We start from the raw sequence: 24912 nt of genomic DNA on the forward strand, positions 1-24912 counted from the left end.
AAGTGTAGCTGGGAGGACAGTCCTGTATAAGGTGAGTGCATTATGCCATGCTAAGTTAACTTAAAAAACTGACAATATAGTCCTTCAACCCAAAGTCACACAGCTTCAAAAAATAAAAAATAAAAGTAGGCCTTGGTGGAGCTGGGCAGCAGTGGCACATGCCTTTAATCCCAGCACTTGGGAGGCAGAGCCAGGCAGATCTCTGTGAGTTCGAGGCCAGCCTGGTCTACAGAGTGAGTTCCAGGACAGGCTCCAAAGCTACACAGAGAAATTCTTGTCTCAAAAAACAAAACAAAACAAAACAAAAAAAAGAAAGAAAGAAAAAAGAAAAACCCAAAACCAAAAATAATAAATAAATGAATAAATAATAAAAGTAAAACACTAGCTGGGCACAGTGGTACCTGCTGTGATCCCAGAACCTAGCAGACAGAGGCAGGAGTGCAGAGAATCCAAAGTCAGCCAGGGCTAGTAGCAAGACTCCCATCTTGTGACTAGAGAGATTGTTCAGCCGTTCAGGGCACTTGTTGCTCTATGTTGAGAACCAGTGGAGTCCAGCACACACACACATCAGGTGGCTCACAAATGCCTGTAACTCTGGCTCTAGGGCATTGGACTCGCTTTTCTGGCTTCTGTGAGCGCGCACGCGCACACACACACACACACACACACTAAAAATAAATTTTAAAAATTAGCTGGGGGGTGGTGATGGTGATGGCGGTGATGGTGGTGGCGGTGGTGGTGGTGGCGGCGGTGGTAGTGCACACCTTTAATCCCAGCTCTCGGCAGGCAGAAATAAGTGGATCTCTGTGAGTTTGAGGCCAGCCTGAGCGAGTTCCAGGACAGCCAGAGCTGCTACACAGAGAAACCCTGTCTCGAAAAACAAAACAAACAGAAAAACAAATTTAGAAGAGCCTCTCTTATAAAGAGAGACGGTGGTGAGGGAGGAAATGGTCAACTGTCCTTGCCAGTTCATCTTTCAGCCCTGAGCCCACTTTTCTGGAATCGACTTTGGCAGCTGCATGTACTCTCTTCCAGAGAGTGGATGTAAGTACAAGCAAACAGACAGATGTGCCATTCACCTCTGGGGAGGTGGGGAGGGGTAGTAAATCCCTTCACAGTGAGGAGTGTTAAGGACTGGAAACTCCATGCATAACACCACAGTCCAGTGTCGACCTTTTGTGGCGTGGACATCTAGGCTGATTTTAAGCTGACATGCTATGTTCCTCTGCTCTGCCTGATTTTATTTCTCCTCTAACGTAAAGTGCTTGGCTCCTCACTCTTCCCCTCATCTGGCAAGCTCCCAGACACCCTTGGGACGCAGCATCTATTGTCTTCTCTAGAGGTTGCTCCTCCTTTCAGTGTCCCCTCCCCACTAAAGGCCAATCATTTCCTCCTTTGCCCCCCCCGCCCCCCGCCATACCTCTCACTAGTTACTACTGCTGCTATGATTATGAATTGTTGTTATTAGTGTTTGTGGTGCTGGGGATCAAGCTCAGAGCCTCATAAATGGTAGGCAAGTGATGTATCATTCAGCCTCACTCCCAGCCCCCACCCCATATATAAACTATCCGTATTCCACACAGTTGGAAAGACCCCAGGAGACTATCCCTATTCCCCTCTCCCTGACTCCCCACTCATCGCCAGTGTGAATAAAACAAAACAAACAAACAAACAAACAATCAAGCCAGGGCCACGCATGCACTTGAATGATTCCTTCGCTCTTGTATCACCTCACAATGCTCTTGGAGTTGTTTCACAGCGGAGCATAAAGAACCCTTTATTCCCTTCCCTACGGCAGAGCGCTCTTTGTGTGGGTACCCTATCATTCCCGGAGCCAGCCTCCTGTTGGTGGACATTTAGGTCATTCCCAACCTTTTGCCATTGCAGACAATGCCACATTGAAGAGCATTGTCAGTGCGTCATTGTGCCCGTGTGGGTGTGTATTTGTGAGATAAATTCTTGCAAGGGGGATTTCTGGGTGAAAGGATGTGTGTGTTCGTTCGTGATTTCAGGTATCATCGCCGGGCCGTCCGTCTTCAGGGCTGCACCTGCCGTTGACACTTTCACCATCCATGCAGGATGGAGTCTCTTTCCCTAGCCCATCGAAGGCCTCTGTCCTTTCCACTCCCCTTCCCTGGAATGTCCTGTCTCATCCGTCTACCCGGTGCTGTTCCTTTTCAATGTCAGCTCAAAGACCCCATCATAGCACACATCGTTCTGGCTCCTTGCTGCCGACTCATTTCTCTGCCTCACTGGTTGCTGAGGTCCTTAGGGTACAAAGTACCCAACAGGTCACTGATGTGAATTACTTCACATAGGTGCTCAACGCCTGGGCAGTTAGGGCTTGTCTCTGGGTGTCGGTCCAGTGGAGCTTACAGATTTTTGTTCAGTTTGCTTGGGTGACAGGGTCTGTAGCCCAGGCTGGACTCAAAACCTCTCTGTAGCCAAGGATGACCTTGAACTTCAGATCCTCTTGCCTCCACCTCTCAAGCGTTAGGGTTACAGGCATGTGCCACCACATTTGGTTGATGTGATGCTTGGGGGTGGAACCAGGGACTCCCAAATGCTAGGCAAGCACTCTGCCACCTAAGCTGCATCCCCAGCTACCACTCATTGTGGGAACTCCGGGGCCCTCAAATATCAGAGCCGAGCTAAAAGCTCGGTGCCACTCTACCCCAGAGATACCCACAGCAGATGGCAGGGTGTCTCTGAGGCTGCGGGTTCTGATCATCATAACCTCCTCTCCCCGTGGAGTCTCATCTTTAAGACTGTTTTCCGTTCTGTCTGAACTGGAAGACTAAGCTTCGTCTCAAGTAAAAAACCTATGCTGCGCCACCCCACCCCCCACCAACAAATGAAACTGTCACCCTCCAGATTATTACTGTCTGGAAGGGCAGGAGCAGAATTTGGCCCCAGGAAAGCAAGTGCAGTGAGGCAGGTGGGAGTAATCCCCAGTGCCCGAGGTGGGGGAGGGGGCGGCAGATGGCTCCCTAGGCAAGCCTTGAAAGCCAGGATTAAAAAGTAATTTTCAGCGTGCTGGAGACGGGACTGCAGATTTGGGTCAGCACACTTAACTCTTTCCTGACCTCGGGGGGCCGAGAGGAGGTGTCCTAGCTAAGGGTGAGGGTGGATGTTTTCCTAGCCAATCACCGCAGCCTCTAGGCTGCAGCCTCTGGGACAGCACCAGGCAATTTCAGAGACTCTGAGTCAAGCCTCTTTGCAGGGACAAACTCAGGAGCCTGTTCCCCCTTGGGTGCCTCCCCAGTTCATTTCTCCCCAAGGAGCTGAAGGTTATATGAAAGCCCTTAAATGACACCTTCGCCTGCCTGGTATCTAAGGTACAGCAGATAGTTGTACTAAGGGGAAGTTACTGTCTCGTCACTTCCTGAGCTGCTGTTCTTTCTCCAGATAAAATCTTTTTTTTTTTTTTTTTTTTGGAGCTGAGGATTGAACCCAGGGCCTTGCCCTTGCTAGGCAAGGGCTCTACCACTGAGCTAAATTCCCAACCCCTCCAAGTAAGATCTTTAGTACCTGGTCTTGTTCCCCTTCACCAGCTCACCCCGTCCCACCCCATAAGTATTTATCCAAAAGCCAATGTATTGAATTAGTTTCCACAAGGAATGAGTTTCCCTCTCCCACACTGTTGATCTATGAGATTTTGACATGCTTTCCCCTTTCTCTTTGGTTGCCAGGAAACTCAAAAGCCAAATTCGCCAATGAATCCCAATAATTTCCGTGAATGCATTTTTTCCCCCCACACATCTTGTTAACCAATTCTAACTTACATTTTTTCCTTAGTCCTGGTTGTATTTTTCTGCTTATATTCTGCTGTATTGTTGAATGGATGTCCCGTATGTTGTACCAAATCCTTTGTGCAACTAGGTGAAGTAAGTAAATGCAGAAATACTTCATAAGTATTCATTCAACTTTTAAGATCAGTATCTGTTACAAGCTCAATCCCATAGAAGATTAGTGGCTGATGCAGATAAAATTCTCTTAAACATTTACTACCTATCATATGCCGGGTATTATGCATCAGACCTTTTCTGTCCTCTGTTCTAATGATTTTCTGACATACATAATTCAGTGAACCCCCACAGAGTGTTTAGTCCTGCCCTAACTATTCTTTTTGGAGGGAGAGTGTTGAGAGCAGGATCTTGATATGTAGCCAGGCTATGCTTGAACTGGGAACCTTCCTGACTCAGTCTCCAGAGTGCTGGGATTGAAGACCTGCACCACCTCCAGAAGTAGCGATTAGCAGATAATACTAATGTGCATATGTGTGTGCCTTCCTAAGTTTATGTACACCACATGCATGCATGCAGATGCCTGAGGAGGGAGGCCAGAAGAGCGTTTTATCCCATGGAATTGTAGTTACAGGCATTTGTGAGCTGCCTGGGGTAGCTGGGAACCCCACTCAGGTCCTCTGTAAGAGCTAGTCAGTGCTCTTAACCACCGAGCCATATCACCGCTCCAGCTCTACACCCGTGAGAGTTTAATGAACAACAAAACAGAACCAGAGCTGGGAGCCTGGCGCAACAAGGTGGTACACGCATTCCTCACTGCATTCAGTAACTACCTCTTCATCTCTCCACGGGGAGCCACTCCGAGTCCATCTGTGGTCCCTGTGCTCTGGGCCAGACCTTATACCCTATGTGCAAGTGACCCAGATAGGGCCATTAGTGCTCTGTATTCACCACCAGAGTTGGTTCAGCATGTAACATGTGACCCACGTGGGTCCAAAGTGGAGCCTAGGGTCCGTGTGGGTGTTACTGGGAGGAGTGTTGTTTTCCTTACTGCGGTGTGGGAGTCTGACCATATGTATGACTGAAGTTTGGGCAGCCATCCTCCTACCCTGAGCAGATGCCCATCTGGGGGGTGGGGGGCAGCATACAGGAAGTGGAGTCTAGAGGCAAAGAGAAGAGTGATGACAGGTCCTGGGGGTTTTATTTAGTTGCCTAGATGTAACTATACCAGAAGCTGGCATGATCTGCCCCAGGATGGATGGTTCAGCTCTAAGCCAGCAAATTCTCTTTCTCTCTCTCTGCTCTCTAACTGCAGGGACAATGTGACCTTCTACCTCACGTTCCTGCCACCATGCCTCTCCCACCGTGATGGACGGTCCCTCCAGTCTGTGAGCCAAGGGCCCTTTGTTCCTTAACTCGCTTTTGTCACAACCGTGAGAAAAGTCACTACTATAGTTTCTAATCATTTGTCACAAGAACAAGACACTCTAACTTACATACCATCCTCAATACATTTTCATTCCCACTTACCGGACCTGCCCAATACTGAAGCTAATAAGTGGCAGCGTTGGTATTCGCAGCCAGTTCTGGCTACAAGCCTGTGCACATCATGCTCGTAGAAACACTCAGTTGGGGCGCCAGACAGAAGCAAATAAAACAGGTGGATTCGGAATTACTAAGGACCACCAGCCACTCCGTAAGAGCTGGGGCACCTTCTCTCTGAGCTGTCCTCCTCAGAGCTGTGTGAGGCCTGGGAGAAGCGCTCATGCCGACTCACAGACACACCTCTTCCTCCTGGACCAGGAGCCCCGACCTCTGCTCTCTTAAAGGAGGACACCCCGGAAGCAGCAAGACTCCATTATCACGGGCTGAGGGGGATAAAACAGATCCTCTGTGGTGGACATTGTGAAATGTCCCCCAAAGGCTCACGTATTTGAATACTTGGTTCCCAGCTGGCTGAACTTGGCACAGTCGTGCAACCTTTTGGAGGTGAAACTACCCTGGAGGAATTGGGTCACTGCAGACCAGCTTTGAGTTTTTACAGCCACGCCCACTTCTGATTTGCTGTCTGCTTCCTTTTTTTTTTTTTTGAGACAGGGTTTCTCTGTAGCTTTGTGCCTTTCCTGGGACTCACTTGGTAGCCCAGGCTGGCCTCGAACTCACAGAGATCCGCCTGGCTCTGCCTCCCGAGTGCTGGGATTAAAGGCGTGCGCCACCACCGCCCGGCTGCTGTCTGCTTCCTAAGTGCGGCTGTAGTGTGACCACAGGCGTCAGAGTTCTACCGTTCTTTCCCCTTCTCTGATGGAGTGTTCCCCACTCTGAGACCGTGAGCCAAGCAAACCTTCTCTCCTAACATTGCCTCTCTCAGGAATTCTGTCAGTCGTGAGAAAAGTAACTAATACAGTCACCCAAGGACTCGTCTCTGTCTGACCTGCCATCGGAGTGCAGCTTTCCTACATGTAGTTACAGAAGCACTCAGAGGTTAGGGTTAGGGTTTGGGTTAGGACCTGACCTGAAGCCATGGTCCAAGAGGGTGCAGCTACAGCTTGAGCTGGAGTGCATCTTCCATGCGGTCATGGAAGCATCATCCGTGTGATGCTGGCTTGGTCGGTGGACAGACTGCAAGAGTTCATTCGAATTTCAAAAGAAAGACTCAGGAAGCCAAGCAGTGTGTGGCAGAGGCTGAGTCAAAGCATGATACTGTGAAAGTGAAGCCATAGGTTCGATAGAGACCCCAGTAGAGGAAAGATGGTATTCATGGAGCCTGCAGAGAAAGAGCATGGCAAGCGAAGGACAGAAGCCATGTGCACAGCAACCAGAACGTCTGCACGGGCAGAGCTGCCTAAGCTTATCAGAGGTCACATCAAGGCTATGTACTCCAGATGCCAGGCATGGAGCTATGGCACTTGAAGTCTTCCCTGCTGTCTTGTTTTGATCTCATCCCTCCTTCCTAGGCTCCTGTTTCTTCCTTTGGGGATAAGAATGTGTACTCTGTATCGCCCTATATTAGAAGCACAACTTACTGTTTTACAGGTGCTCACAGAAAATACTTTTGAGCCTGGCGGTAGTGGCACAGGCCTTTAATCCCAGCACTCGGGAATCAGAGCCAGGCGGATCTCTGTAAGTTTGAGGCCAGCCTGGGCTACCAAGTGAGTTCCAGGAAAGGAGCAAAGCTACACAGAGAAACCCTGTCTCGGGGGGGAAAAAAAAAAGAAAATACTTTTGCTTCAGTCTCAGAGGAGACTTTGAACTTAAATCTTTACTTAGTATTAGAACTATTAAGAGCACCAGAACCCTTGAAGATAAATTGATTATATTTTGCATACGAAGTAAATGGCCTTGAACCTTTTGAGGACCCAAGAGGAAAGTTATGATTAAGAAGATATGCTTGGGTGTTGAGGTCATGGGGTAGATTTGTGATGGTTGATATTGATTGACAACATGGCTAGGTTGAGAACCACCGAAGTCAATAAAGCACACCTCTGGGTATGTCTGTAAGGATGTCACTAGAGAGGACTTACTAAGTCGGGAGACCTGTCCTGATTGTGGGCAGCACTCTACACCTCAGATCCTGGGGGTACAGATGGGAAGCAAGGAGAAAGTCTGTTAGCAACAGGCTTTCTTTCTCCCTGTCTGCTCCCGGCCACCACGGTGGGGACTGTTCTGCTCTGCCCTGCTCTTTCCAGTGACAGACTGAACCTCTCAAAACTGTAATCCAAAAATAGCCCCTTCCCCCTTATACTATTCCTCTGGGGCATTTGTCCTAGAGACAAAAAGTCTAACTCACACCACACGGCTGATCTCTTTGGCTGAGTCTTCATTGCCCTTCCTCCTAAGATGAGCATCTTCATTGGAAAAGGAAGATGCCATCTGACAAACGAGGTACAGATGAGATCTCATGCATCACTAGACCAGCAGGCTGCAGCAGGACAGCCCTTTCTGGGCGGGCAGCTGCAGGCCTGGGTCTCCCTTCTCTGGCCTATCAGGGAATTCTCAAGGGTGTTTGTGAATGGCCCCAGCTCTGTGGTTCTGGAAAGATTCTGCTCTTGGGGGTGAGGCTCTGTGTTGACCACACTGTCACCAGTGGCCACCTCTGGGCTGCCCCTCTGCACGTTCTACCACTCCCCCGACTTCTAGTGAGAAGCCGAAACCTTTGTACGCCTGCTTTTTGTGCCATGGTAACCTTGTAAGAAAAGAGAGCACGGTGAACTACTGGGAAGAGTGTGTCCCTGGATCTGCAAGTACTGCCACTTACAGGGCATCTCCTTGCCTAGGGAAGTACACCAAGTTGCCTGGCAGAAGGAGAGAGCCAGAAGCCCACTTAAGGATGTGTTGTGATGCGTGTTACAGGAATCACACTCAAGAGAAATCCGCCCGTTGGGACGGAATTCCGTTAAAGAGTTGCTTGACCAGTTGTGCTCACTCCGGGCAAGACTCAGCCCCAATCTTCAGCTAGAGTGGCCTATTCGGAATATAAAGAGCAAAGAGATGGCGAGGGCAATATTTAACAACCAGCTCTAAAGGCAGGGGAGATGCCTGGGTGGACAAAGTACTGAGTAAGCATGAAGACCCGAGTTCAAATCCCCAGCACCCACATTAAAAAACAGACATGGTGGCGTCTGCCTGAAATCTTAGTGCTGAAGGGGCAGAGACAGGAGGATCCTTGTGGCTCACTGGCCAGCCAGTCTAGCCAAAGCAGGAAACTCTGAGTTCAGTGAGAGAGCTCGCTTCAAAAGATAAATAACTTGGAGAGCAACAGAAGAAGAGCCATGAGGTTGACCTCTGGTCTACCCACAATCACACACAGACAGACAGACAGACACAGATACAGACAGACACAGACACAGACACAGACACACACACACACACACACACACACACACACACACACACACACACACAGATACAGACGAAAATCAACAATTTAAAAAGTGCTTACAAACACTATCTCTCTAGAATAACAGAATTCGTGTCTATTTATATACAAGCACTTGTTACTGACCATGTCTCTCCACTCCCCACCCCCAGCTTTTACATTGAGCCCTATGTTCAGTGTCACTGTACTCCGAGGCTTAAGAAAATAACTAAGGTTATATGAGGCCATAAGGACGAAGACCTGATCCAACAGAATTAGTGACCGCATAAGGAAAGACTCTAGGAGGAAAAGGTTATGTGAAGACAGAGAAGAAAGCCTTTACCAGAAACCAAATTAACTACAACCTTGACCTTGAAGTTTGTAGCTTCTAAAAGTAACTAATTTTCTGTTGTTTAAGGTTCTCAATCTGTGGTATTTTGTTATGGTGGTTTGAGCTTCTGAATAAATATATGCACAATATACAAAGAGAAAGAAATTTCAGGGGCTGGAAAGATGAGTCAGTGGTTAAGAGTGCATGCTGCTCTTCCAAAGGACCAGAGTTTGCTTCCCAGTGTCGGGCAGTTCACCACTGCCTATAACTGCAGCTTCAGGGAGACGGGATGCCCTGGCCTTCATGGGTACCCACATTCATGTGCATACCCCTGAATACAGATACCACACACACACATACACACATGCACATATTTAAAAATAAAAACAAAAAAATTAAAGTTTTTAAAGAGGTTTTTTTAAGAAAGAAATAAAATTGCATTATTTAATTGTAAATTCTACATTGCCGATTGAATCTTACAGTACTTCTCTTGCCTGTTGCTAAACTGTTGGAACTAAATTGGTTTTAATTCAACTATGATTGGACAAATCTCTCTCTCTCTCTCTCTCTCTCTCTCTCTCTCTCTCTCTCTCTCTCTCTCACACACACACACACACACACACACACACACACACACACACACACACACACGGGCCAATTGGCAAAGAAGGTGCTTGTGCCATGGGTGAGTGAGCCTAGTTCCAGAATATTCAGTAGTAGAGTGCTTATTTAGCATTTAAGAAGCCTGGAGTTCAAGCCTTAGCACTGGGGAAAAAAAAAAAAAGCGGCGTTTAATAACAGTTCACCAGTTTGTGGCTGGCTTGTGACTCCAGCACTTGGGAGGCAGAAGCAGGGGGATGATGAGTTTTAGCCAATTTGACCTACTTATCCAGACCCTGTCTCAAAAAGCAAAACAAACTCCGACACCAACAAACTAGCTTGCAAATTTTCTGAAAATTTAGCAGTTGGCTCCTGTGAGCCGTGAGAAGCACTCACTGTCAAGGATTGTTGTGTGGAGTTCCACCTTTCAATTGACCAGCATGTTAGTACCAAGTGAGCTCTGAAGGCCAGCTCTACTTCCGTAAGTGACATTGTTAGCTATGTGGCTGAGTTATTTGGCCTAGTGTGGATCCCCTAGGCCAGTGCCTCTTAAAATGTCATCCCTGTACCAGCAGACTCAACATCACCTCAAACTCTGTACAAACGCAACTCTGGCCTACTCCGGACTACTGAATCTGGGTCTCTGGGGACAGGGCCCCTGCAATTCTTCTCTGATGCTTCTGGTGATGTTCAAGGTGTTTCTGATGCATCTTCAAGTTTGATGTTTGAATTGTTCTGCTCTTTGGCGCCGCATCCATTGTTCTTGCCCCCCTGCTGTAGGTGACGAGTGTCAGCTTTAATATTCAGAACCCTTGTGACTACTCCAGGCCTGCTCACACAGCGGTGGTTAGGAGAAGAGTTCTCATCAATCGGTCCCGCGTAAGGCTTCACCTCCATCCAATAGGCTTTGCAAAAACAGTGCCGGAGTAGAGAGCTGCTGGCAGTCTTTCTGCCCCCAGGGCTCAGGCATGCGTCTGTGTTCTCCTGCACTGTGAACACAGCAGGAGCTGTTTAAATGGTTGGCAGTCGGCAGAGGGGCTTCCTGCTTCGATTCAGAGCTCACTGCAGATGCCCCACTTATTCTGTCCTGTGACCCGGACTCTGCTCTAAAGTGGAACATTCTTTTTTTCCACTGCAAATGAGCTGAAATCAGAGAAACCCTGGGTCAAATCAGCTTAAATAAGTCGTCCCATTATTTTCCGTGAATACTTCACACACACATACTTTTTTCTTTCTTTCTAATATTGCAATGCTGGGCATCAAAACCAAGACTCGCACATGCTGGGCAAGCAGCCTGCAACTGAACTACTCATCCAGCTTCTATTAGTTTTCGTAACTTAAGTTCATGGGCTCCAAGTTCTTTTAACATTTTTCTTGATTTTGTGAGGGCCATGTCAGAGCATTCATGGGGCGCCAGAGAACAACTCATGGAAGCGGTTATCTCTTTCTAGCATGTGGGGCCTGGAGATCAAACTCGGGTTGTTAGGCTTAGTGGCAAGCGCCTATACACACTAAGCCAGCTTGCCTGTCCTATTTCCAGGGGTTGTTATGCTGGGTTGAATCTTAGGAATTAGAATGAATAGCCAGGAGAAAGAACACGGAAAATTGCCCTAGAATGCTGGAAATACGGCAAAGGCCAGAGACCTGAAAGAACAGGCTGTGTATATTCCAGGAGTTTCATATTTGCCAAGAGAGAATGATGAAGAAGCTGGGGTGGCATCCTGGGGCGCCAACATAAGTGCCTGGGGGCCTGATATTGGTGTTACATTTTTAATCTAGGTGCATGGTGCACCCCTGTAATTCTAGCATTCTGGAGGTTGAGGCAGGAGGATCATGAGCTTCAGCCCAGTCTTAGCTGTATAGCTAGTTCATGTATCAAATAAATAAATAAATTTATGAATGAATGAATAAATAAGCCTGAAATGTAAAATTGACAAAAGAGCATGACCTAAACTGAATGATGGCACACACCTGTAATCCCATCAAATGGTGGCACACACCTGTAATCCCATCAAATGGTGGCACACACCTGTAATCCCATCAAATGGTGGCACACACCTGTAATCCCATCAAATGGTGGCACACACCTGTAATCCCATCAAATGGTGGCACACACCTATAATCCCATCAAATGGTGGCACACACCTATAATCCCATCAAATGGTGGCACACACCTATAATCCCATCAAATGGTGGCACACACCTGTAATCCCATCAAATGGTGGCACACACCTATAATCCCATCAAATGGTGGCACACACCTATAATCCCATCAAATGGTGGCACACACCTATAATCCCATCAAATGGTGGCACACACCTGTAATCCCATCAAATGGTGGCACACACCTGTAATCCCATCAAATGGTGGCACACACCTGTAATCCCATCAAATGGTGGCACACACCTGTAATCCCATCACCTCGAGGTGAAGGGAGGAAGATGAGGAGTGGTCATCAGCTGCAGAGTGAGTTCAAAGCCAGCCTGAGCTCAATGAGACTGCGTCTCAATAAAAATAATAAGCAAGTAAGTAAATAGACGAGTACATCAATGTATTCTATCCAGACGAACAGGCAGTCCTGAGGGTTTTAAGCAGAGTGCTGATGCGATCCTATTCGTTCTTTCTGAAGGATCATTCATGCTAATGTAGTGGGTAGACAGAGGAAGATTGGCAGGAGGAAGGCACTTCTGTCTTGAATATTATTAAGGACCAGCCTTAATAATCTTCTTCTCAGGGGCCCAGAAGATAAAGCTGCAAACAGCGCGAATTATTTTCAGGAAATGAATCTAAGTACACTGAGCTCTTTGTCCGTCTACTTTATTCCTCTGGGATAAAATCCTATCTACAGAGCTTCAGTTCTGTTCTTGTGCCTGGCTCCTTTCTTGCCTGATTTCTCTCTACATTTATCTGCTGTTCCCTCCAAGTTCTATCTTAATTCTTGCATCTTAGTTCTGTCCCATCTTGGTCTTTCTCATCTCAGTCTCACCCATCTTGTTCTTCCCCATCTGGCTCTTCCTCATCTTCCATCTCATTCTTCTAGTTCTCCATCTAGTTCTCCAGTCAAAATCCTCCAAATCCTCTCTAAGTCTCTGAGTTATACACCCATGCAATAGTAGTGCTCTAGCTAAAGCAACGTCACCAGCTTGAATTCTTACAGGATCATAAAGGCAGACAAGAGTTTTCCTCAGGCACTGACCATCAGGCTTTCTTTTACAACCCAAAAGGGGAGTGTGGTAAAGGAGGAGGTCAGCTGAGAGCTAAAATCAGTTAATATATCAGAAAAAGGGAATTTATGTGCTCAACCTACATTCCTAGAGGTGGTTAGGTAAATGTTAGAGCCTATAATGTTAGTATAAATACCACTAAGGCTGTATAAGAAAGGAGGGTCTGAGCTTAATTTACCTTAATTCAGGAGATCGGTTGGCCTTGGATGCTTGGCCAAATAGGTATTTCAGTTAAAATACACTGTTATGAGTTCTTGGAAGCATACATAGCATACAAGGAAATCATTGCAGGAATCGGCTAATATATATACAAAGCTAAAATATCACCAAGACTTCTTAAGCCACGGCTTGACCTTCGGAAAAGTCCTTGACTTTTCCAAGCAGTAGCTTTTGTGACAGTAGCTGAATTCCATTACGTTTTCCTGCGGCTTGCAGCACTTCTGAACCCCTTAAGCCAGGGGTGGTAGTCCAAACTGAGGTGACAACAGGGACTGGAGAAGAAAGGATGGCCTCGACAGAGCCTGTCGGACACAGCACAAGTGGTGATGAGGAAGGTGGTCCAGTCCCAGGTCACCGACATCTGTGGCTTGGGCCGGTGCGGGTCGTGGAACCTCTCACAGAATCGGCTGGGAGCGGGTGCAGCTGGGCCGAGAAGAGCCAGAGCTGGACTGGCAGCGATAAGACCCCGCTCCTTCCTTCCCTGTGCTCCCCTCCAGACACTTACACAAGCCAGGGTATTCCTCAGCATTTCCAGGCTTCGTGTTTCCCCTGAAAGCTTCGGGCATCCCCAGCTTCCCCCAAGAAACATGAAGCTGAACGCTCCAAGCTCTTGGCAGAAATAAGAAGCGATGAAAAATGAACAGCAGCCTTTGATGTAATTTTTGATTAATTGCTCCAAAGATGTCACACACACACACACACACACACACACACACACACACACAAATAAAAAATAAAAATAAAAAAACAGAAACCACTCCTTCTATCTCCTAGTGTACCAGGAAAGGAAGATTTGCAGAAAAATAAGATAGTATTGTAATTAGGGTCCTTTGAATAAGTGTGCAGGGAGCCGAGTATAGGGGTACACTTCTTTAATCCCAGCACTAGAGAGGCAGAGGCAGAGGCAGAGGTGGGCAGATCTCTGAGTTCAAGACCAGCCTGGTCTATGAGTTCCACGGCAGTTAGGGCTACACAGAGAAACCCCGTCTCAGCAAAAACAACCCAAAAAAGAAATGTTAGGGAAGTGACACATAGTACCTTAGAAGGGGGTGCTAAAGACCTTACTGTGGTTTCATTTTGTTTTCTGGTGTGTGTGTGTGTGTGTGTGTGTGTGTGTGTTATTCATAGAGTGAAATCAGACTCAAAGGAGCGTTCACAAATTTGCAAAGGGTCCCTGAAACAAGGTGCCCAACACCTTGCAGAGTGAATGATCAAGGCACTAAGAGCCTGGAACCCCAGCCTGGGGAGATAGAGGCTAAGTGCTCCACCCTCTGATGTTTGTGCTGGACCCTGTGTTCCTGTAGAGCATGGCATGCCGGGGTGGGGGTGGGGCTGGAAAGTGTTTGCCAGGGGGACCTGTTCCAGGGTGGGTGAAGGCCAGAAGGACAAGAGCTGCTGATGCCTGTGTTAAGAATCAATCACGTAAAGCGGGGTTCTTTCCCAGGGCGTGCTCCTCTGACCCCTTCCAGTTTGGCTTTTTCTTGTGTTCTTGACTCCTCTTCACCACTTACATGTACCCAATATTCAGAGTGTACACATGATGTGAGCCCACTGAGCCAGGTCTAAAACTGGCCATTGTGAGTCCCTTCATGTGAGTATTTATGCATGTTGCTGGTTTTTGTTTTGTTTTGTGGTGGTAGTGAAATGAAACAACTGTACTTTTTTTTTTTGTTTTTTCGAGACAGGGTTTCTTTTTGTAGTTTTGGTGCCTGTCCTGGATCTCGCTCTGTAGACCAGGCTGGCCTCGAACTCACAGAGATCCGCCTGCCTCTGCCTCCCGACTGCTAGGATTAAAGGCGTGTGCCACCATGCCTGGCAACAATTGAGACTTAATTTTTTTTTAACGTTGATTTATTTGGTGTCTATAAGCACTCCTGACAAGGTGAGTGTGGAGGCTGGGGGATGACTTGTGGAAGTCATACACTTCTTCCACCACATAGGGCTGGGAGTAGAACTCAGGTCTCCAGGGTTGGCAGCTAGTGCCTTTACCCACTGTAAAGCCTGTTTAACTTTGAGACAGGTGCATTCTCTATGTAGCTCAGGTTGTCTTCATACTGGCAGTGCTGGTCTCGTTCGGCCTCTGCCTCCTGAGCACTGGGATTACAGGCATACACCACCATCCCAGTGTTTCAGACTCAAGCATGCACACACACATGCTGTTAGCTATGGACAACATTAGCCCAGGTCCTTTCCAAAGAAGACGACTGGCCTGAGAGAGCATGTGCCCCAAGATGTTACAGGGCTTTGTTATTTCACAGGTCCCTCCAACCTGACTTGACCTAGTCTGGGCCTCTTATATCTGTTCCTGGGCCTCTTATGTTTTGATCTCTCTTTCAGGCCTTTGTGTTGGACAAAATGTACCAGTTATGCTGGCTCTGTTTGCAATGATGACAGGCAAAGGCTGGTGCCTCTCACATGACTTTGGCTGCTGGAGGTGGAGGCGGTGGTGGCTGCTGTTGCTTTAGATGTCACCTGGGTGGGTGCCGTGGTGTTGAGACCGGTGGATTCTTTCACACGTCATGCACTTGTGAAGGCGTTTCGTGCTGAGAACTGTTTGTTTCTCTGCCTTGCAAGCTGTCTTCTCTCTGCAAAGCTCATTCCCAAGCATGTCGCCCGCTAAGCACTGTCTTAGCCACTTCTCTTCCAACCAAGCCTGCCTCATACGGCTCTCACTCTCCCAGTTCAGTGTCTCTTGTCTAGTCGGTAGCAGGCAGGCAGGCAGGCAGGCTGCTGTGGCTTCTTTGATAAGGCTGCCGCAAGTCAGGGAGGCAGGAAGTGCCTGGAGGCAGAGGATCATCCAGCAGCTGGCTCCAGGGATCAGGAGTGTGTAACCAGAGGGTACCTCCGGTAACTCTTCTTCATGGGCCCAGGCCACTTGCACTTCCAGCCTTGGTAGTACCACCTACAGAATGGGTGGTTGTAAGGGAGAATGGTAATCTGAGGAGAGTGGAGATGCCAAACAGTAATCTCAAAGTCTGTCCTACAGATCATTGATGCCATTGGACCTGAAATGGCTGCTGTCTCAGGTCAGGAAGCCCCAGAAGCCTGCCTGCCTGCTTCCAGTTTATAAAAGGGCCTGGGATTAAATAAACCCGAGAAACACTGGATTAAATAAAGCAAAACCTACTCATGTAGTGGCAGATCTCAAGCCCATCCTTCACCGAAGAGCACTGTCAATCTTTAGACAGGGATGCAGGGGTGTCTAACCTTTTGACGCTGAGACTTGATGGTGTCACCTACAAAGTTCACACTTTAAAAATGGTGCAATTGAGTTACCAAAAAAAAATTATAATAATAATTTTTTAAAAGGTCTTGAGCTGAGTATAGTAGCACATGCTTTTAATCACTTGGGAGGCACAGACAGTTGAGTTCAGGCCAGACTGGTATACACAGCAAGTTCCAGGCCATCCAGGGCTACATAGTGAGGCTGTGGCTCAAAACAGCAACCAATCTCCTAAGGTTGTAAGTAAGGATGATTTGGTGTTGGGTTTTATCCACACCTGTATGTTTCTCACTCGTTGGACTGTGAGAGCCTTTTCTGATATAACATCTCTTAGAGAGAGTATTCCACAGTTTCATTTTGTGAAACACTGTCCCAGGCTTTCCTTATATTCCAAATGTATACAACCAGCCAGGGTGCTCAGATATTGGTGCCAAGGTGTTTGGTCTTTGAACCCAGCTGTTCGTGGTCATCCTCTCGGCCTTCAACTCTGGTGTGTCTTGTGCTGTGGAATAATCCTTCTGTACACTGTGAATATGTGTTACTCTCACTGATTAATAAAGAAGCTGATTCGTCAATAGCTGAACAGGATAAAGTTAGGTGGGAGAGCCAAACTCAGAATGATGGGAAGAAGAAGGGTGGAGTCTGGAGTTGCTAGCCTGATGCAGAGGGAGCAGGAGATGAACGTGCCATTTTAATAAAGGTACTGTCACGTGGCAGGGTGTAAATAAAACATATGGGTTAACCTAAAATGTAAGAGCTAGTTAGCAATAAGCCTGAGCTATTGGCCGATCATTTATAATTAATATAAGCCTCAGTGTGTTTATTTAAGAGCGGCTGTGGGACAGGAAAACTCTTTTAACCAGGATTGTAATTCTGGTTAGTGAGTGTGCCACAGAGAGTCCCGTAGGAATCCAGACTTGCTAATATTTAAATACAACGTCAGGGCTATCAAGATGGCTCAGAGGATAAAGGCTCTTTTTGCCAAGCCTGATGACCCTGAGTTTGATCCCCAGGACCCACATGATGGAAAGTGAGACAGATACAGAAGGCAGGTGGGCAGGTAGATGGACTGCTGTGGTCTGATATGTGTCCCCTGTGTCCAAATTCACATGTTGGAGTCCTACCCTCAAGGTGATGATATCAGGAGGTGGGTCTTTGGAGAGGCCATTAGGTCATGGGGAAGAAAGCTTCATGAATGATATTAGAGTCCTTATAAAGAGGCTTGAGAGAGCCTTCAATCCTCTCTCCACACGAGGACACAGTGAGAGGTGACATATAAGAACGAGGAGACAGATTCAGATAACAATTCTGTTAATGTCTTGATCTTGGACCTCTCAGACTCTAGAATCGTGAGAAATAAATTTCTGTTGTTTAGAAGCTGCCTAGTCTCTGGTGTGTTGTTATAGCAATCCCAACAGTCTAAGACCATGGAGATATCTTGTGTACTGGATGTGTGAGTTAAAAGGAGCAAGAGGCATCACATAGAATACATTTTCTTCTGTAGCTTGGGCCAAGCTGGCTTGAACTTTGCTTTCAGCAGTCAGTGTACCGAAGGGAGAAAACCACTTACATACAGTTAACCTTAACCTTCACCTCTCGGAATCTAGACTCGTTGATACGCCAGGTGGTTCTGTAGCTGACCTCTAGACCGGGGAAGGATTGCAGGATCATACCATCTAGAATGGGTCTGTCAGAGAGAGAGTAGAGGCCACTGCAGTTTGGGATGACTAGAACCTGGTGACCTGAGCAATGAGATCACTGATTCCCCCTCTGGCTCTAGCGTCCCCTCTCATCCTAGTGGGAGGAAGAGCCTTAGTGGGCCAGGCACGAGCAAGTTGAAGAAGTGCTCTTAGGGATCAGGGTGAGGCCTGAAGGTGATGAAGCGGTTTATACCACATAGACAGAGCAGGGAAGAGGCCAGCTACTAAGGACACATCCGGCCAGTTTCAAAGAGCCCTGGAGGTGAACAGACTGTGTAATGTGGGTTCCAGTACACAGCGCTATGAGCTCTGCAAAGGTTCTTCCAGGGTGTGAAGGCTTAGGCCGTGTTAACTCAAGCCAGAAATAGCACCAAGAGCCAACTTCCAACGCCATGAGCTTTCCTATGTCCGAATTCACTGAATTCTCCCAACCCTTCACGTGTGTGGTGAGGGGTCTTCTCATTATCTCCACTTCGACCATGGGGAAATGAAGCCAAGGACAGGTTAACTTACGTGTGAGAGGCCCTGGTAGGGTTAAGAACAAGGATCTGAACTCAGTGTCACAGGGGTGCTCAACTCCTGTGCTTCTTTGGGGCTTGGCAGAAGTGGTGTTCAGTGGTAGGCAAGGTCACGTGGAGGAGCCAGGAGCATGGACCCCTTGACTACTCGGTCTGAGCTCAGGCTGTGGTGGGGAGCAGGCTCGGGCTCAAGGATGAGTTTAGATGTCTGAAGTTCAATGTCTTGGAAACAGACATGAAGCATCCTTAACTGGGTAGGGGAGGGAGCCTGTAATCCTAACACTTGGAAGGCTAGGGCGGGAGGGTCATGAATTTTAGGCCAGGCCAGGCTGCATAGCAAAAACTTGTCTCAAAAATGAAACAGTAGGAAGAGGTAGGGGAGAAGCGATGTGTGTGGGAAGCAGAGTCGGCTGCCTTCACCTTTTCTCCCATTCATTCAGCACTGGTTGAATCCCTCTGGCCTCTAAACCTGTTTCGCTCATAGGCTGCTTACTCAGCCTCATTAATAAACAGCACGCTTATCAGCTACGTGGCTTTGTCAAGCCACCTAACTTCTCTAGACTTCAGGTTCTACAGCTGTCTCCAGGCTTAGAAGACACCTGCCTGCCATGTAGCAGGCACACAATGACTATCTCATCCTTCCTCTTTACCTCCTCCCGTCCAAATGTTTGCAGAGCGGGGTACGGGGGACCGAAACTGCCAGCATTCAATTTTGTGTGACTCTGGGGAGGTGGAAAGGCTGCCAGAGGCTCCCTTTGTCTCCTCTTGTTCTGTTAACCCTGCCTGATTCAGTTATGGACTGCGGTGAAATGACCCACCCTAGACCAACAGCCATCGGATTGTTACCCATATGTCCGCAGGCTAAATGTGGTTGGTTAAGTGGTTCTTGTTGGCCAGTTGTGTCCAGGTATTTGCTAGAGCTGGGCTTTTTCACAGCCTTCTTCACACATGTGACTGACATTGATGCTGGCCATCATGTAGCCTCTCCAAGGAAGCATAGCATCTGGGCTCCGAGAATAAGAGTTCCCGAAGACCACGCAGAAGCTACAGCTTTGCTTCCGTTATAGTCACAAGTCGGTCTAGATTCAAGTAGAGGGACGCAGGCCACACCTGCCACGGCAGGGTCGGAGGTGTCACTGTATGAACAGCTGTGAGATGGGAGCGTTAGGTGCAGCCATCTTGGACAGAACAATCTGCTACTGTGCCCCACTAGCAAGAACTTATGGAAGGAAGCCTGTGACCCATCTTCTAGGGCTCTAGTCACTAGTGCACAGAAAAGTGGGGGACCTCTGAAGAAGAGGCCTTCAGTGGAAGGAGGAAGGAGAATTCAGCAGCGCCAAGACTGTTCTTTTAAAAAATCATTTAAGTTTATTTATGTATTTAGCCTGCGTGCAGATGCCACAGCACGCATAGAGAGGTCAGAGAAAAGCTTCGCTGGAGTCAGTTGTCTCCTTCCGCCACATGGGGTCAGGGGACTGAACTCAGGCCCTCAGTCCTGCGGCCAGCACCTTGCCCCACTGAGCCACCTCAGAGGTCTTTAAGGTTGTTCATGGAATTGTGGGACTTCAGAGCTACGTGAGCTATTCCCTGAGGACTGTGGGCAAAACACAGAGAAGAGGGGGAGCAATAAGGCCTGGCATTATGGGGATGTCCTAAGGTGAGGGAGGAGGCTGTGTTCTAGAATGCTTCCAGGGACCAATGGAGCTACATGGTGGGAGGGGGAGAGGGGGGAGCTAGGACCCAGGGGATGCGCAACTACTCTTGGGTTGGAAGGCAGTGGCACTGATTTTGGTGCCAGGTGAGGCCTTGGGCCTTTCCTCAGCATATCTGTCCTACCCCAAAGTGGATGACCATTTCTATGGAGCAAGAAGAGATCAGCTGGTCTCCTCTTGGGTAGGCTGGGGACAAGTTCACATCCTGCATAAATGGAAGTTCGCCCCCCACACACACACAGCCCCCCCCCACACACCCCATCCCACCCATCCCTACAAACTTAATAAAAAACGACAGTGACTTTGAATCTTTAAAAAAGCAATTCCCCAGGAGGAAGCAGAATGTCATCTATGGAAATACACAAGAGCCGGCTCCAGTGGAACACAAGAAAAGAATCTGCCTGCTCCACCCCCATTGAATGAGGCAGAGATTAATCCCCTGAAATCAAGCGCATAAATTATACATGGATGGGAACCGGCTGGGGAATGAGGTGTCTGATAGGGTGCTGATGGAGAAGAAAATGAGGCTTGAAAGATCAATTCTACTTTTGAATCGGCTCCAAGTCCCACTGAAGGCCCTGGGCTCGCTGGCAGAAACACCTCGACTTGCCACACTGGAACAAACCCTCCTCCCCAAGCTCTTCAGACACGCACCTTCCAAGGTAATTGCTAATGTTTTGAATGATATTTCTGTGTGTCACTGGGAATAATAAAAAGGCAATAAAAGTTTGAAGGCCCATATTTTTGCTGCCCGATGGTTGATGTAAATCAGCTTCTGAGAGACAGGTAAGAAGTTTTATGGCGTGGCTTGTTGCCCGCCAAGGTAAGAGATGGGTGGGCCTAAGTCCGGCGACAGTCATCACTTGCAACGTGGCCATTGCTGTAGGTCCCTCAGCCTGTCCTTTAACCACTCTGAACTAACTTACTGCTCTTCTAAAATTCATCGACCCACTTAAAACTTACCTGTCCGTTCTGTGAGCCGTGTGCTTCGGTGTGACAGACACCATGCTGTGTACATATTTGGTGCTCAATAAACAGCGCTGATACAAGAACTGCTGAGTCAGGGAAATACGGCAGGTAAACTACAGTGTGGTGCTGTCTGGTCAGTGTTTACCCAACGCAGGGCGGAAGGTTTGAAGGCAACCTGACAAAGCGCAATGATGGTCTGGCTGGAGCCCCCAGGACACCCGAGGAGCACCGTTAGGATATCCTCTGCTGAGAAAGATGCTGGAGGAAATGAGCTCCAACCGCAGGCTGAAGCCATGGGGGCGAGATGGACCAGCGAGAGAGAGGGCTATGGTTGAAGTAGCTCCATGAGGTCAGAGGCCTCGGTCCCCAGACGTTTCGCAGAGCCTGGCTTCTAGAAGGTACTCCACACACTTTCACAGGGGAATGCGCAGACAGTGCCTGACCTGGGGTGACTTCAGGATAGAAAAGACCGCACTGCCAAGTTCAGACTTCTGTAAAAGGCTGGCAGGGGAGGATGTGACCATTCCTTACCTGAGATGCTGAGCATCGTACTCATGTGAGCTGAATGGCTCGCTCTTCTTGTTGTTCTTGTTTTGTGTTTTTAATTGTGGTGTGTGTGTGTGTGTGTGTGTGTTTGGTGTCATTCTCCACCTTCTACCTTGTTTGACAGGTTCTCTTCTTAGACACTATGTGTGCCTGGCTAGCCCACGGACATCCAGGGACTCTCCTGTCGCTGCCTCTCATCTCACTGCAGGACCCTGGCATTACAGACACATGCTACCATGTCCAGTTTTACATGGATTCTGAGTATCCAAATTCAGGTCCTCATGCTTGGGAGACAAGGGCCTTACCCACTGAACCATCAGACCAGTTCTTCACTCCTTTTCTAAAACAGCACGGTTGAGCCGGGGTGGAGCTCAGTGGGTAGAGCGTCCACCCAGCAGGCACAAGGCCCTGGCTTCTATACCCTGCACAGCACAAAACCAAGTGTAGTGGTCCAGCCTGTTATCCAATGCTTGGGAGATGAAGACTGGAGGACCAAAAGTTCAAGGTCATCCTTAGCTACACAGTGAGTTTGGGGGCATCCTGAGCTACATGAGACCTTGTTTCAAAATATCAAATAAAGTAAAATTAATTAATTTATTGACTAAATGGTTTGGTTGAGGGTGTAGTGTACACACAGAAAAATGTATAAATCTGAAGTAGACAAACCAATGATCGTTTTAAATCGAGATACACACCCACGTGACCACTCTTAGATCTAAATCTAGAATATTCTTGCTCTTAAAGCCTTCCTGCAATCATTTTCTGACTTCTTTTTTTTTTCAATTTATTTATTTTTATTTTATTTGCATTGGTGTTTTGCTGCATGTATATAGACTATGTGAAGGTGTCAGATCTTGGAGTTACAGACAGTTGGGAGCTGCCATGTGGGTGCTGGAACTTGAACCCAGGTCCTCTGGAAGAACACTCAGTGCTCTTAACCACTGAGCCATCTCTCCAGCCCCATTCTCTGATTTCTGTGCTAACTCTACTACAGATGCTGCTTCCATTCTATATATAAAGGAAAAAGATACTACTTCATCCCAGTAAATAACTCACAGGTTGATTGTTTTTTCCTACCATCATTAGAAAACAGAGTGATTAAATCTCAATAGGTGCTTCCCCTTGACTTGAGGATGTAGGCCTCCCCTTCACCATCAGGCTGTTCCACTGTTCTCTTCTTGAAGAGACACTGCATTCATGTGTGTGCGTGTGGTATATGCACACATGTATGCACAGAGAGGCCAGAGGAGGATGTTGGGTGTCCTGCTCTATCACTGTGCCTTTGAGGCAGGGTCTCTCTTGAACCTGTAGCTGGGCTGGTGACCAGCAAGCCAGGGTTCCTTTTGTTGCTGCCCTCCCCAGCCCTGGAGTGACAGGTGGGAGCAGTCCTGTCTGGATTTTTTTTTTTTCTCGCTATGGATGCAAGGATCCAAACCCAAGTCTCCATGTTTACATAACAAGTGATCTTACCGTCCAAGCCGTCTTCCTACTTCTAGTTCTTTGCTTTTTTGAGACAGGGTCTCATGGATCCAGATGGCCTCTAACTTTATTATTATTTTTTTAAATTTTGGTTATTTTTATTTTTCCAGACAGGGTTTCTCTGTGTAGACCCAGTTATCCTGGAACTCACTCTGCAGACCGGACTGGCCTTGAACTCACAAAGATCCACCTGGCTCTGCCTCCCAAGTGCTGTGATTAATGGTGTGCGCCACCATGCCTAGCAGACCTTTAACTTTCTTTGTAGTTGAGGATCCTCCTGCCTCCACTTCCTGCATGCTGGCACTACAGATGTGTGCTACCACATCCAGGGCCTTGTGCATGCTGGGCACACGCTCTACCGACTGAGCTACGTCTGTAACCCTTGATTGTCTTTCATTTAAGGAAATAATGACCACTGGTAACCGGAAATTGGGAGAGGGAGGAGTGGGACGTGTGTCTGGTGAGCACAGCTTTCAGTCTGTGACTGAAGAACTTGAAGAGTCGGACAGTGGTGACGCTGCACAACAATGTGTAGAGGCGTGCGCTGTCTGCACACCAGAAGACGGTACTCTTACAGATGGTTGGGAGCCGCCATGGAGGTGCTGGGAATTGAACTCAGGACCTCTGGAAGGGCAGCCAGTGCTCTGAACTGCTCAGCCATCTCTCCAGCCCCCAATGTCCTCCTTATGATCATGAGGACCCTCGTTCTATGTCCAGAACCTATATAAGAAAAGACCAACTATGACGACACATTTTAAAACTCTCAGTGCTGTGAGAAACTGAGGCAGGAGGATTACTGGGAGTTTAAAGCCAACGTAAGCTACACAATGAGCTCAAGAGCAGCCTGGGATACACAGAAAGACACCTCAAAAATAAAATAACAAAACGAACAACCAACCGACACCAGGGACTGAGGAGAGGGCTCAGCAGATAAAGTGATGGTTGCACAAACATTTGGATCCCTAACAGCAGTGAAAAGGTCAGGTATGAGGACACGGTCTGTAACCACAGTGCTGGGGTTCTAAAGGCAAGTGGATTCCGGGAACCAGCCTGACCAGTCAGCCTGGCTTGATCAGTAAGACCCTGGGCCAATGACAGACCTGCCACAAAATAAGTAGATGGCACCTGAGTGTCGACATGAGAGGCTGTCCTCTGGCTTTTACACATACAGATGTATACACATGTGCACCTGCGCACCCTAGATGCACATATTAGATGTGATGGCTGTCATCAAGGGCACAGTAAGGAAACCACTGAGGCCAGGCGGTGGTGGCGCATGCCTTTAATCCCAGCACTCAGGAAGCAGAGACGGGCAGATTTCTGTGAGTTTGAGGCCAGCCTGGTCTACAGAGTGAGTTCCAGGACAGCCAGGGCTTTAAAGAGGAACACTGGAGTGGGTGGATTTCTCACATTTAAACACTGTCTCAGAAAGCCAAAACCAACCAAACAAAAAACCAGAGATGACCACTCCATGATTGGAGGAGGGTTTTTATTGTGGGTAAGACAGAGAGCATCCAGAGGCATCTGGAAGAGTTCAGAGCAGAAAGCAAAAGAAGCAGACCAGATATGACAAGGGCCAGTGAAGCAGGGCTCAGGAGAATCGTGTGGCTTCTGAGAAGGATGAGTAGCTTGGGGGAGGGAAGCCTAGGAACTGGAGCAGTCTCAGAGTTTAGGGTAGAGGAGGAGGTGAGAAGGGCCTAGATAGGAGCGTGGGCTTGGAGATGCATCCCAAGTACCCGTGAATAGGGACTGGAGGAGTCTTCGAGCTAGCATTGGCTTTGGTGAGCACC

Source organism: Peromyscus maniculatus, chromosome 8, assembly GCF_049852395.1.
Source record: "Peromyscus maniculatus bairdii isolate BWxNUB_F1_BW_parent chromosome 8, HU_Pman_BW_mat_3.1, whole genome shotgun sequence".
NCBI classification, from domain to species: Eukaryota; Metazoa; Chordata; class Mammalia; order Rodentia; family Cricetidae; genus Peromyscus; species Peromyscus maniculatus.